General features: G+C 40.6%; 1 protein-coding gene across 1 annotated transcript in view; it reads left to right on the forward strand.

Moving 5' to 3' along the window:
- The first annotated feature begins 2,812 nt into the window (after positions 1-2,812).
- si:dkey-178k16.1 (band 4.1-like protein 1) overlaps positions 2,813-14,367 on the forward strand; it is a 34,852-nt gene continuing 23,297 nt past the window's right edge. Inside the window, exon 1 of the mRNA XM_062392256.1 lies at positions 2,813-2,992. The gene's annotated coding sequence lies outside the window, so the exon portion shown is untranslated. The remainder of the gene's footprint in view (positions 2,993-14,367) is intronic.

The following is a 14,367-nucleotide window of genomic DNA, read 5'->3' on the forward strand; positions in this document are numbered from 1 at the left end:
TTTACTTAAAAAAAAGTCACAGCAAGTGGCCATTGTGTGTGTTGTTTGTTAAAACACAATAAATACGTAACATCAAAAACAGATGCCAACCCCCTGAATCTCAAAGTCCTCATAAATGCAGTGAATGAAGAGGGGTCTCTAAAATGACTTTGAGCCTTTGATAATAGAGGGAATTTTCTACCCTTAAAGTCTAGACCACAGTCCGGACCAAGGTTCAGCTTGTTTGCATTTGATCCAGTCAGTTTTGGTTTCACACTGCAATTTGGGACTGTGGACATAGAGACAATATAATACACACACTCTCCTTATTGTTGTGATGTGTGTGATGATGGCCACATGGTGGCAATAATATTCCATTGTCATCATTAGCAATCACACACCATATCTCCTTACGCCAACTTGGAGAGACTTGAGTAGTTGCTCAATGTATGTGTTTATGATAAAAGTTATATTCACATCATCTAGGATTTTAATATGTGGCCATATTTTCAAAGGCAATATCCTCCTTCATTCATTATGGGGATATTAAGACATGCACTACATCCTTTTTATACTCCCAAAATCCTCCCCATGTGGTTGTGAAATTGTTCCCCTGCTCAGTTCTGCACATCCTGTAAGCAGCTGAAGGACACCCACTGGAGCGTGACAGGAAGAGATTTTCCTGTATGCATATTTGCATTTGAACAGAACACTTGTGCAGGAGAGCCAAAAAGGTTTCTCAGCACAGTATTCATATGACTCACCAGTGCAATACATCACCCACTCAGCCCTCATTCATTTAACACTCCTCTTGCTATGCAGGGCAAGGGCGTCACTATGAAAAGTGGTGGGGACACAAGGGCTCAGATTTAGACGCATTTTTAAACATGTCTTCACCATATGAGATTTTATTCAAAATAAAGGGGGGAGGGGGGGGGGGTATCAGTACGATTGTTCATCACCTGTGGGCACAGCCTGCATATACAGAGTCAATGTCACAAAAATCCTCAACATGAAAGTCACAACAATGTCAATGGCCAAAGTAACAATATGCAGCATAACCACAACCGATGAACACAATGTTAATCAAACAGTGCCAACATGACATCCACTGCTATGGAAACACCTGTAACAGTATCCGATATCACACCACTTACATATGTATAAATAAGAGCAAGTGAAGGAATAGTAGTTCATATTAACTCTGTGTTTGTGTGTATAGTAGAGCTTACCTTTCCCCTGGTTCCCCTGGTTCATTACCAACTCTGGCTCCCCTTGCCATCAGATAGGTCTGCCTGCACATTGTATCTCTATCTCTACTCTCTTTTCCGTGCAGCACTCTGCCAGTGTTGAGTTAATTCCTGGTTTTCTTTCCTGTGCCTATCACAAAGCTGAGACTGTAGACACCAGATGCTCTGGACTGCTCTGCTGCTGAAGGAAGGTTTGTGATGATACAGTAGCTTTCACTATCATAACTCACCACCTGTAGCTATAGCTGTGTGGCTGGATGCAGTAACATGCAGGAACTCTTCACCCCCACTCAGGGAGATCAACTGAACACCAGATGAACTACATTACCTAGAAGCCCATCATCCTCTTACTGGGCCCATATATAAACAAGAGGAAAATGGTGCACTGCAATATTTTTTCTTTTGTGTCAACTATATTATGAACATTTTGAACAAATTATGCTTTAAAAATGATAGGCCCAAAATATTCCTCTTCAAAAAGTGATGTGACTCATCCCAAGCGCCCCTAGTGAAGCCACATGACGCAGGTTGAAGGGAACAATAGGAACAATTTGCTTAATTATTGCTGTGGGTTTAATATATACGTATTCTTCCAAATTTGAAACCTTAAAGCTTGTTTGGAAGACATGTACCATCCTCCCCGTCAAAAAAGGAGATTTCTCTCCCCAGTTGCAAAGTTCTTGGTCATTGTTGGAACTGCTATCGGTTTCTCTATAATAATGGATCAGAATCAGAATCTGGTTCTATTGCCAAATAGGTTTACACATCAAAGGAATTTGATGTGGTGTGTTTGTGCAATTATATACAAATATTTAAAAAAAGAGGAAACAAAGATAAATATACAAATATTATTAGCACCTGTGCCGTGTGAATGTGTGCATGCTGTGATTTGGTGCGATACAAAAATAATTGAATTGAATGAATATAAGCTAAGGAGGTGAAGGGAGCTTTTTTCAAACACAGTAAAACCAGAAATGAATCATAAAAAGTCTGAAACTGAACTCACATAAATTAAATTGCACTGTGTAAAAGATACATTTGACATTACGTCTCACTGGTTCTACATCTGTCCTTATGTCTTTGAATATCAATATCAATTTCCATGTGTTCAAGGCTGTGAGCGCACTGATCAAATGAATGATCTCACGTGCATTTGGAGTTTCAGCAGATGACAGTTGCATAAATGACATTCAGGGCACTCAGACACTAACAGGCTGCAGACAGTATTGTTCCATGAACAGCAGTGGAACATGAGATCAGACATGAAATTGATGACAGGACATGGGATGTGCAATCTAGAACAATGAAACAAGGTGGAAAACGATATTTATTCCGTCAAATTTTGTTTCAAGGAAATTACAACAAATATAATTATGAGCGAGATCGAATTTGTTTTTTGAGGAATATATATTTTCCCTCAACTCTGAGACGGGCAGATCATGAGTAGGGTAAGGTTTCGGGCACGGAGGCTGCGTGTCATGAGCGGAGCGGTCCTCGCACATCGCGCATGCACGACGTAAAGGAGTCCCCCTCTGCCTACACCGTGAAAACGCCCCTCCACTCTCCTCCGAGCCCTTCCCGACCGTGAGCCATCCTCGCCGGCTTGTGTGTGTCTGCTGTACCCAGCCTGCAGGGCTTCATCTCGGGGCAGTGTGAGAGGGGCTGCTCTCTCTGGGGCGGTGGCGGCGGCGCGTCTTCCCTTGCATCCTCCGCGATCGCAAGCCGGACTGAAACCTGAGACGTTTGGACCTGGACGGTGACAGGTACGCCGTGCATTTCGTTTGTGCTCGATGGGGGTCGATGCCGATGATGACAGCGGAACAGGTGCATGCTGCATCTCGCCGGCTGTTGCGAGATGACATTGTGTCGGTGAGGATGGGAAGCGGCTTGGCTCTGCAGAGGCGCCGCTTTGTGCGTCAAGTGTCGCGGACGGACGGAGACGGTGCAGCTCTACTCCCACCGACACGGTCCGCACGCGGGTTCATTGGGCTGCACAGGCACACGGATCCCTGTATTTCATGCATATCAAGGCCTAGTGTGCAGCAGGAGTCAGCAGGTGCACATTTCTTATCGTCTCATCTCTCATCAGCTCATGTAGCCTCAGCGTCCGAAACCCACATTCGAGTGAGATTCATCCTCGGACATGTCAGTGCGTAAAGATTGGGATTTGGTCTTTGTGGAGCTAAAGGCTAACAGCTGATGCTCGACATAATGAGCTAATTGAAGAGTGTGTGTTGTCGCGGGTGTGGCACAGGGGGCAGGCGTGGGCGCATCCACGATCACAAGGTCTCTGAGATGTGAGCCTTGCATCACAGAACCTGCAAAAGCCCTAAAGTTTATTCAAGGCAAGCGGTGTGGCCTATATGTCTGTCAAAAGGAGCAAACCCCAATGTCTTTAACCTATTGCTTTGGACTTAATGCACTTTTAAAGAGAAGAGACAAGGCAAAGGGGGATTGGTTACACCACATGATCCTTTTGTAATTGTAATCTGCAAACTGTAGTCCAAATGTGAACTAAGCTACAACCCAAATTATGTTTAATACAAAAGGTTTATAAATTGTGTTTACATGGAAGACGATTTGAGTTACATTTAGATTTGGCTGTGCTTTTGATTACATCTAACGCAGACCGTAAATAACCGTAATTGCAAAATATTCTGTATACGAACGCTGCCATCTTGGAGCAAGAGTCTTCACCCAGTCTTTATCGCATCAAATAACTAGTTAAAACCAAACATACGAAAAACATGAACAATCGAACAAACATCAGTATGATAAGAACTAACAAAAATGATAGAAACCGTCTTTGGAAAATGATTTTTGATTTATTTATTGACTTGCTAGTTTGGCTCATGACCCATCCACCATTACAAACCTCTTTTACACCAAAATTAGGATGTATACACTGCTTTTTTTAACCTTGGGTAAAAAGGCAATTTACTCCTTTCCCATTGCCAGTAAAAGAGTTAGCCTTATATGTGATGTCAGAAGCGAATCAACAAGTGCAATGCTCTCTCACTTCACTTTGTGGTGAATAAGCTCGCTCACCCAGGTGAACCCACGTGCAGATCAGTGCTGATCGGAGCCACAGTCGATTATAACCCTGTCTACTGCAGCATCATTTGACCTTAGAGTGAATGACAATTGTATCCATTCCCATTGCAGACAAAAGACAGATGTTAGGGCTCTTTGGACCAGTGGAGAAGCGGGCTATAGAGTGACCATACAAACACAGCAGTCTGCAGGAAACATAACAACCATGAATCTTGTTTCTTCTTTGGGAACCAAAACATCACTTGGCAAAAAAAAAGGAAGTACAAATAATGTGCAATATTGGAAAGATTTAAAGTTTTGCACCATTTACCAAGTCTTATATCATTACCATCATCAATGATTCATCCCTCTTTATGTCACTCTTGTTCTGTTCGGCTCCTTTGCAAACCACAGCACAGGCTAGTGACCTACAGGTAGAGTCAGAGTGGGGGCAAATTAAATCTAAGCTCCATCCATCTGTCTATTCATGACTCTGTCTCTGTGTGCATTCTCCAGTCTCATTTTCCTATCTTTCACCTGCTCCACTTTCAGCCTCCCTGGTGTGCATTACAATGGTACAACTGTAAGCAGTGTGGTGCTCCTCTATTATGCCCATATTTACTTTTTTGAGGGCAAAGCCTCTTTGTGTGGATGCATGTTGTGTTAAAAGTCCCATGTTTATAATCTTCCAGTAATTTATTAGAGGTTGCGATGTCCATTTAAGATCTATTTCTGGTTTTGAGCTCCAAAAATCTCTGGATAACCAGGACTTCCATCTAAGTGATGCACGGTCAGGTCAATCACAGGTTAATTTATTATAGCCTTCTGTTGTGGCCCTGTAAAACCTAATTGTAAATGCAAATCAGTCAGTGCTGAAATGAGAAGTAAAGACGGACTAACATTCTCTGGCTTTTTAGGTGTGGAGCTTAACAATGAGCCCTTGTACCTGGGTTAGGGCTAGTGGTGTTTGGTTGACTATCCACAGTGTAGCATTCCGTATCCAGGTCTGGTGCTGGAGTAGTAGAGCCCTGCTACTCCGATCCACATTAGGATGTTCATGCAGTTATGGTGGCATATGGCGAGTGGACTAGATGGAGAAGGAGCAGTCTTTGTTTCTGTTGGATCCAGACCATTAGGTTGTTTGGGTTGAGAGACTAGTGGTGAGGAGAAGACGAGTAGATCAATAGAACGTGGATTTATTGGAGATACAATAAAAACATAGCAGATGTTGGGTTAACAATCAGCGGAACCAAATCCTACAAGGTTACGAGGTGGGGCATGCTGGGGGCTGTGACATCACAAAGTAATTTAAGACTTGATGGATCAATTCAAGGTACAGTTTTTGATTACAGGCTGTGTGCATTTCTCCATGGAATGAGTGCATTGGTACCTCCACTTTATGCATATGGTACTGACACCTTATAATCAACAAAGAGATGGAAATCTAATTATTAAAAACATGGGGCTTAGAAATACTATAGAATGATGATATAGAATATTAGTTTTGTGGTTCAATGAATCTGTCTGCAGGTAATACAATAATTGAAATACATGGTAAGTTTCCCAATGATCTGTTTCCTCTTATCCATGAAAGATAAGATGTATCTTGTAATAGCAAGACACCAACAAGTGTATATCATTAATATATCACATATAGTGTTCACATGCACATGTCATAAAAGTCGAGGCTAGGTCTTATGTTGTGCAGCTGCAGGATGCACTTGTGTGCATTTGTTTTTACCTCTGCCAAGGAGATTATGTTTTCACCGCCGTTTGTCTGTCTGTTTGCAGGATTATGCAAAAACTCTTGAACTGAAATGAAACTTGGTCAAGAAAGAACCTTTTAAAATATGAGGTGGGTCAAGGGATAAATGGGCAGATCCAGCTATTATCATTGGGACTTCTTGACATTTTCACTGATAACCATGGGAAAACGCTTGGATCCTAATGAAAAATATCAGGCATTTTTAGAGTAGTGTGTGCAAATTTGGTGTTGCTTGATTGGGTTTAAGGTGCTCTCTACTCTATGCCATTCCAGTTTGTGCATGTAAATCCAGCATTTTTGCTTGTTAATGGTAGCACACATTGATGTAACGCATACGATTTCCCCCAAGTCCTATTTCAAGTCATCCTGTTATTGATTAGTAACAGCTCATTGAAGCAGGGACAGAGGTGCGCTCACAGCCAAATTAGATACCCCAGAAGATAAACCAATGTTACCTGGACATAAAAGAAGCTTTCAAGGACACATCAGTGTTAAAAGCCCATATTAAACTGACACGTTTTAATTAGCGATCTCCTCTCAACCATCATATTAAATATGGCTGATAACACAGGTACTATTGAATGCTGAACCACAAATCAAGCATCATAGGAGTGAGCTGAGTGATGTCTGAACTACAGGTTTATACACGAGAATGAGTAAATGTAAATGTTGGTTTTCCTGAGATAAAACAACAATGAAGACAGTTTGAGATATAAAGAAGGTTCAGACAGTTCCTCTTTAGTTCTAATCACTGAAATGGGTGAACGTGTGTTGAAGTACCTAAAGCTACAAAATGAGTGGGTTTGATCTTAGAGAGACTCTCATAAAATGTTCCCAGACTAACATGCTAACATGCCTAAACCCTAATCCTACGTACTGTATACACTATGATATCATTATCCACATACTGTACAATCGATCTCCATCTTGTCTCACTGACCTTTTGTGTTAATGGTAAATCATTTAAAATCAGACTAGAAGATGGCCACTTACTTGAAAAACTGTTGGTCATCCTCTCCTCCACCCACTGCCACTGCCTCCACTGTCACTTCAGCTCCTCAACAAGAGCTGTCACATTCTTCCGTTCAGTGCCACGATATGCTTCGGCTCTTCCATCACACGAACGTGTCAACTAGCAAAATAATGCCCGAGGCCTGCTTCTTTCTTTCTTTTTCTCCATCTTACTTTCATATGCTTGACAGACAATGTTAGGCTAGGGTTTCCATGGTAACTGCATTTTAAACAGGCTCGCCTGATGTCTCTGTGTTAACTATTGTCTGCGGCGCTGCTCTCCTCTGTCGTCTGTGGAGTGGCACCGCGCTGGGGGCACGGCAGGGTGCCTGTCATCCTTGTCATTGCACTGAAGAGAAAAGATTTATGTTGTTTTTTCTTTTTGACTTTGCAAAAAATCACAGAGGTGAGAAATCATCGTTGCGTACATGGTTTAAATGAGGACGAGGTTTGGGTGAAGCATGACCCCGAGGGAGAATCTATTACATTTTGCTGCTGATCTGCACCAGGGAGCGGATCAAGGGATTTTTTCACTATCTATATTATCGCAAGATAGAGCAAATTTTCATTTTAATGAAAAAAATCTGGCATATTTAGGGGGCTGATATTTATGAGTGTGTACAATTTGGTGCAGAACACAGTTTGAATGTGATTCATCAGGCGAGCGTTTGGCCATGACAGAGGTTGTATAACAATTATCTTACCTTTGAATGATAAACCTGGACAATGGAAGTGCTTTAATGCTTTTGTCTGACTTACGCTATCCAGCTAAAGTCATGATGGATACCTGGCTCCCTAAATGACACATGGGTGTACACACAATAACAGCAATGGCAATATGATTTTATCCAAGCAGTGAAATATCTTTGAAGGAAATATCAACTTAGAGAAGCTCATACTGTTTGAAGTCTGTGGAGGCTGACAATTAGGAGGGGTAGATTGCTCTGTTGTATTAATTTGTATTGCATATTGAAGTGTCTTTGTCTGTGTCTGGACTTTAACAGTGAGTGAATCAATAGTATATCAAAATGTCAACAATCAGTCTTTACAGTAATGGCTCTTTAAAGAAACCTTGTTTTCTGAAAGTCTAAATAGCAGTTAGCTGATTCCAATCATGTTCAAGGTTTTTAAATTGCTTTTGAACTTTAAGGTAATATTCCCATGCCGTGTTACATATCCTGACATGACCTCCTTTACTAAATGGATGTAAGATTACTTTTCAGTGCAGAATGGAAGAGGCTGGCTACTCCACTTGTGTAAAGCGATTAATATTTAAGATAGTCATCTCATAAATCAAACGAAGCATTTTGACACCCCATTTTGAGAGATTTCACTGCCTGATTTGTTTTAATCAGCGAGGATTAGCTTTACAATGACCCGTCCCGTCCCCGCTCTAATAATTTTAATATGCACATTTACCACGTTCTTTGGCTCCAAGCGATAAGGAGGCAGACACAGATAAGTTTGCAATTGCACAATCTGTCTTTTCACGTCAGCTCAAAAGGTGGAGCTTGGCACTTTAGATGTTCAAGTATAGAAACTGCATTAACCTTTGTAATATCCTCCGCTGACAACCCTCCCTATAAGGCAGCAGGCATTGACCATGTGACCTTAGGTAGCACACCTCCCTCTGGGCTCGAGTACTCTTGACCATGTGGCTTCGTTGGTCCTAATACGTATCATTCATCTTGATTGATTTGCAGCAGACCTTACAGCCGTTCTATGCGATTTGCTCCCAAGACTGCAGAGTGCAAACGTTTGGAGAATATGTTTATATATGGCTTCCTCTGAACAAGGACATCATGCCACTCCCTCTTCCCCATCCCCCAATGCCCTGAACCTGGTTTCCCAGGGCCGGCGTCTGCCCAGTGAGCAAGGATTGATGGACTGCCTGTGTATGCCGTTAGAAGGGAGGACGCTGATTATAAAGCTGAGATGCGTAGGGGGCTGCATGATGAAATGGCAAGGCTCATTGAGGGATGTCCAGTGATTGGCTAATGCAGTGGGTGGCTTCTGTGGATGTCCACGTTAATACAGTAATGCATAGCATATAATGCTATTACCTTCTAGCAACGGTGGCTACTTATGCCTGGATACACATCAATAACATTTAAGTCACAGTGATTTGTGCTAGCTCTTATTGTCATAATGCCAGTAAGAGTCCATGCTATAGCAATGCTGTGAGGTTATACTTTGTGATTACATCTGCAAATGAATTTGCTTGATGTGGGACTGCTAACGATCTTAGTTTAGCTAGTGGGCGTGTATCAGCTGAGTCCAACAGGAATGTCAGCAATTTTGCCGTAGGCTATGTCATAAACCAAAGTATGCGAAGGGACAAATTAACATTTTATGACCATACATTAAATAGATGTTGAGATATTTGACTTAAAACGAATCAATGGATCACCAAAATCAGAAGGAGTCCTCCTCTGGGGAACATGATACAAATAATGGCATATGTGATAGACTAGCTATGGATTCAGATTGCATGGTTTAAAAATAATAAAATAATGAAATATTTCAGAGAAAACTAAAACCGAACACTTAGTGATTATAATTTTTTTTTAGATGTAGATTATTTATTAAGTGAAAAAGTCAAATCCACTCACTGCTCTATGATTCCAGTGACAAATACATCTCAGGCTTGTAGATGTCGGGTTTTAAGACACTGTCTGAAGAGCTATACAGAATCGTGTGGCTATTACAATAGCCACAATACCTGTAAACAGAAATTCTCTGTGTATTCTGTCACTTAGCAGCTTTTCAGGTACTAATGAAAAGAAAAACATCTTTATTTCCAGACGTCTGGTTCTTCGTGGCTATAACACAGACATTTAAACATCATTCAAACAGAATCCTCATATTATTGTGACAGTGGATTGTTGCCATGCCAGAGAACATTAAAATGCACTTTGTGCCAGTGAAAAGCACCACGGAGAGTGATCAACTCTTCGAAAAAAGTGCCAACAATCCTTTAGGTAGCCAACCTGTTCAGTTTACTCTCTGCAAAATAACAAGAAAAAGAGAGCTTGATCTAAATTTATGTTAATTTGACATTTCCCTTTCCCTGACACGTCCTAAAATAGACAGATGGTTTGGTTGGAGATAACTTTCTTTGTTTCTGAGTGAGTAGGTTATATCTCTTTAAATCTCCAAATTAATGACTTGCCTAATTACAAGGAGAACAGTTCTGGGTGTGCTTTATTCACTCTTGTAAATGATATAGTCACAAAAGTCCCTCTTGCAAAGAAGAAGAACACTGCCTGGAGATCAGAGTAAGCACATTATCTACCCACAGTGCTCGTCTCTGCAGCACGTAACACATCACTGCTGACACACTACTGTTGCTGCTTCTACTGTTACTACTGCTCTGTTGATATAAAACTATTGTAACAAGATTCATTATTTAGCAGGATCCAAACTATAATATATGTCAAGAGGAGAAGCAGAGTAAAATATTGTTTTTTTTTGTGTGTGAAATAATCCCCAAACTCCCACTTTTCATGCAAAACTCTGAAATTGTGACCACAGGAGGTGTTGATGACACTGTACCTTTAGTTCACATCACTATTTTTGTTTTACACTCTATTATATACATGGTTTGTCTTCACTCTGGAGGGAGGTAACACATTAGTTCCCTGACACTATAGCCTACTTTGTTTGAGGAGATGGAAGATTTATCAAGCTGCCGTCCGTGTTTCTCTTGCAACATATACGTGAGATGCAGGGTTTGAAAGATCTCTGCCGTCTATCTGCTGATGAAGAATGTGCCTGCGGGCAACCGGCACCTGCCTGACGGTACATCAATTATTGTGGCCTCTAGTGAGAGCCTTTGTTTGACAGATGGCACGAAGACAAATGAGCTCAGGGGGTGAATGGTGCATCATGGACATCCTTTTGCCCTAGATGATCAGCCATTATGTCTGTCACCATGTGTCAATTTATCTGAGCCGTCCTGATGAATGTTTCAGAACGTCATGGTGTCTGCGTTCTCATAACTTAAGAGTTGATGTTCAAAAGTTTGGCACTTGGTTTAAATGTGAGTTCATGCAAGCTTACATTTGGACCGTCGCAGCGCTCAGTAGTGATTACTGTGTATCTGGGCTGATGCTGAAATATAAAAAAAAAAGTTTTTTGCTTATCTCAGTGTCTTTTCTTAGAATTTTCAATAATTGTGACACAGCTTATCTGTTTAATACCTGCAGTGTTCTTTAATACGCTTGAACAGACACAACTTCTTATGACAACAAAGCAGATTCAATTGATGTGAAGATCTGATCGTTTTTTTATGACAGTCACACTGTAGGACAGTATATCATAGACATCAAGATTTATTGTCTTAGCTTTTCATCCCAAACCACAGCAAAATGTTATAAATGTTTAAAAGGCGGAGGCCAGTACTTCACTGCAGGGAAAAGTTCAACTTTACTGATTTCTCATATTTTAGCAAAGTCCTGGACCATCTGCACTGGCTTCTTGTGTTGTGACAGTCAGCTTAGGAGGTGTAAATAAATCGCGGCTCGCTCCTATACTGAATGAATTACTAGATTCTCGCTGGTGTTTACTATGTTGTTGCATGTTTTGTGACACCAGCAACACAGATGACTCTCAGGCTGTTGCTACAGATCATGTCTTTTGTAGGTGGATGAGTTTAAAGGTTTTACATGACTACATTTTACAAGGGAAAGGGAGTATTTCAAATGTATTTCTAGTATTTGTGAATCGGTATGTTATATGCATAAACAGGGGTTTTCTCTCAGAAGCACACTACACAGCACTATGGCCAAAGTTAGCAGGAATTAAACTTGCATGTATTTCAAGAGGAAGAGCAACAATGCAAGGCTTGCATCAGGGATTGGAAATAAATAAATATGAATAATAACTGCAATATAATTTTCATCAATAGCAATTGTATGTTATAGTTTTCAATTGTGCAAACATGGTGACAGTGAGTAGACATAACAAATAATTAAGTAAATCTACCTCATCTTGCTAAAATGTTTAGCTGTTTATCAAGTGCCATTCTCTGCTCATAAAGAACAGTGTAAATTCAAAATTTTAACTTAATCGAGATAATAATTTGACATTTATTATGATAGTTATTGATATAGACTGAGATGAACTTTTTTTAAATTGGCGTTTATGGCCATGTTTTTATAAGAAAATAAGCATTAAATACAAAGTCTGTGAACTAGGTTGTTGCATCCTTATGTCAAGGTTCTGACAGTCAAATCAAATATAATAACAAGCTCGATGAAACCATACTCTTCGTCAAAAGGTAAATTGGTTAAAAGAATAGTAATAATAATAATAATTATATGGATGATTTTCGAAAAACATGTCTTAGATCTTTCCTACTAAACTCCTCTTGGTATCTTACCATGCAGACATACTTTATTTTGATATCGTCCACTGGTTCAAGTGAGGTCTTTGTATGGTCTTGAGCAGTACAAATGAAACTCTATGTTTCCAGATACTTTTACAATTTTTCTCCCTTAGACACTTTTTTGTAAAAGTTTAATATTCGGTGAACTGACCCTGTATCATGGTAAAATGTAGAGTTATAACACATGGATTGTTTCAAAGTCTAAAGCACCTGTGACGGGGGGAAATAAAAAGGCAAACTTCCCTACTGGCAAAGGGAAAGGGGTCAATCACTCAGCTTGTTTACAATATACCTCATACCAACAGGCTGACACACTAGCATAGCCGTGTAACTTTCACTTTGTGGAATGGATGCAGTCGTGCAAGTTGTTTAGGATTATGTTGGTTGTGTTTGAATGATTGAATGTTAAAATCTGCTGCACAGTAACATAGTACTGTCTTTAGTTAGATAATCATTCAAATATAAGTACTTTCCCCAAAATCTATTCAGTTTAATTTGGTCCATAAACTTCAGAAGTATAAATAAAAAGGTATTTCTGTCTTATTTAAGAAAATAAAAGCCAGCTCACCCAAATGCAGCTATTTTTGGAGGCATTCTGTCCCCGTACATTGTGTTCAGAGCTTCACCTGCTCTGGTGCAGTCTCACTTCACTGTGACTCTCCTTGATGCTTCTTCTGTGACGTTCATGAGCCAAACGACAAAAGACCTGTAATGGGAGTCTTTGTGAAGAGGATTTAAGAGCCTTAGCAGTCGTAGCACCTCACATATCTCAGTCTCACCTCACAGAGATGATTAGATGTGTGGAGACTATAACTGATGTGGAGCCAGAGAGATTGAATCACGGAGTGGCCCAAATGAAAGAGCTGATTGGCCTCGTTGTGTGAAATATGTGTGAAATGAGCGGCCTATGCTCCCTGACACTGATCCTTTCAGGATTCCCCTTGAGTGTGCTTGTGATTCGCTGACAAGTTGTTCTGACAGCTGCTCCACGGGGTGATGTTCACGCTTGGTGTGGGTATTACATCGGATCCAAGAGTCATGTCTGTGTTTACATTTTTCTCCGGTTAGTTGTCTACTTTGATTGATGTGTCAGTGTGGTGGGTAGTAGTCTTTCCATTAAACTGGACCACTCAGCAATGTTCTATTTTTTCAAGTTGAGTCTTCCTCGACCTTATTACCATTTAATATTGTGTCTCCTCCTCCGTCAATGTTGTACCACGCCTCGTTCTTTGCTTATCTGCGGCTTCTTTATCTTCTTCTATAGATCAACGATGCCTCAAAAGTCTGAGCTGTCCAAACAAAGACTTTTTATAGAGCAAACAAACTAGACCAAGGTTCAGTTTGAGGCCACCTCTATTGGTCAGACAACATTTTGGTCAGAAGTTGCTTCCTGCTCCGAGACACCTATCACACCTGTTATTTTGCTTTAAGACTTAACCGAAAGTCAGTAGGTCTGGACCAAACAATGTAGGTGTGACAGTGTCCTAATAGAGGCACATTACAACCTCATCCGTCCCTGTCTGAGTGGTGCTCCTGTGTTGCATGTCTTATTGTTATCCCACTATCTCTCCCCATATTTCTGCCTCTTGACTGAACTTAACAAATTAAAGTCAGCTATGAATGAGAAATGAAAAGAGAAATGAAATATAGGTCCCTGTGATATGGTTGAAATCAATAGCGTATTGATTTCTGGCCGTTAGTGCAAAGGCTCCGTTGCCTTTGGTTTTGAACCTGGCCTCTTGAGCAGTGTAAAGGCCTTTGCCTGAGGACCTCAAGCTGATTTGAGATATTTTTAGACCAGTGGGTGGACGTCTTCTCGCTGAAGTAACGTATACATATATACATGCAATTAAATGAACAGCTTCCTTTGTCTGACTCGGTCTCATTACATAAACATTAGTCACATCAGGCAGGTATACATACAGAAATGTATAAATCAC

This window comes from Platichthys flesus, chromosome 7 (assembly GCF_949316205.1).
Source record: "Platichthys flesus chromosome 7, fPlaFle2.1, whole genome shotgun sequence".
NCBI classification, from domain to species: domain Eukaryota; kingdom Metazoa; phylum Chordata; class Actinopteri; order Pleuronectiformes; family Pleuronectidae; genus Platichthys; species Platichthys flesus.